Raw genomic sequence first — 1,276 nt, 5'->3', positions numbered from 1 at the left:
TTTGGGCCCGGGCCGCTGGAGGGGGATTTTCACCCCGCAGCCCGTTGGTTATGTGACCGCTGCTGGTCAGGTGACCCAAGGGTTCCCCCCCCCCCCCTTTATCCACAAGGGCCCCCCCCCCCCCCCCCCCAAACCACCCCACCCCACCCATCCCCCACCCCCACCCAGGTTGATCCCCTCCTCGATGCCGCCGTCGATTGCGTCGATGTGCTCGAGCTCGCATCCTTTGTGCAGGCCCCCCCCAGGCGCCCCTACGGCGGCGCGCAGCGCCGCTGCACCCCAAACAAAAACGCGCGCGCAGCGCGCGCCAGCGGCGCGCAGCGCCGCCGCAGGCGGCGGACAGCAGGTGCGCAAATTTAAACGCCATTTTCGGTTTCGCACTTTTGCCAAAATCTTCAAAATCCGGTACAAATCGACTTAGGAGATTTTCCGTGCGCAGCCGGCGGGGCCCATGGCGGGGGCTGGCCCCCCGCTGCCAGGCGGCCAGCCAAAAATGTTATAAACACCAAAATTGGGTTTACATAGTAAACTGCTTGCCAGAGGCCTCAGCAACTTTGTACATCATTTTGGTCCTTTCTGTGTGGGCATGAGAATCGTTGGACCCTGAGTTGACCTCCAGGGGTTGTGCGCTGGGCTCTCCTGCTCGGCTCCAGCCAGTAGACAAGTCTTGTCATCAACAGAGTAGAAGGATCTGACCTCGGGGCCGATGTGACCAAGCGCTGGTAGCGTGGTTTAACCTCACGCCCATGGTCTCACAGTGTGCCGGCAGTCGCCGAGCAGTGTCGCTCACACAAGCCGCAGCACAAGTGACTGAGGGCCAGTGAGGGCGAGCCCATCGCTGTCACAGCTGTGGCAGCCGCACAGTAGGCTGTGTCAACTGTGCAGAGTGTGTGAACAGCAGAGGAGCTGCTCTCCAAGCTTCAGGCGCAAAGAGCTGCATGCCAACGAAAGCGCTGTCGAGGTTCGCCGAGCGCGGCGCAGGTTGGAGGACACCGTCACCGACGAGCGCGTTGGACTTTTCACTCCGGACAAAGACGGCGACACGCACACGAGCTGCGGCCGTGTCGCCGTCATAGCGGCGAGGCGCGGAACCGTCTGTGGCGAAGTGGGTCGCGTCCTCCGATTTCCTCAACTCACGGTCCGCTCCCTCTAAGGTAAGGTAAACTTCTCCACACACACGAGGTGGTGGGGCAAGGGGGGGCAACCCTCGCGTCTCCACGTCTAACGACAGGAGCCCCACGGCCCATTCAAAGTGCAAGGCCCGGTGCGCGTGGGT

Source organism: Emiliania huxleyi (assembly GCF_000372725.1).
Source record: "Emiliania huxleyi CCMP1516 unplaced genomic scaffold EMIHUscaffold_94, whole genome shotgun sequence".
NCBI lineage: Eukaryota > Haptophyta > Isochrysidales > Noelaerhabdaceae > Emiliania > Emiliania huxleyi.
Note: the sequence above shows the minus strand (reverse complement) of the source record.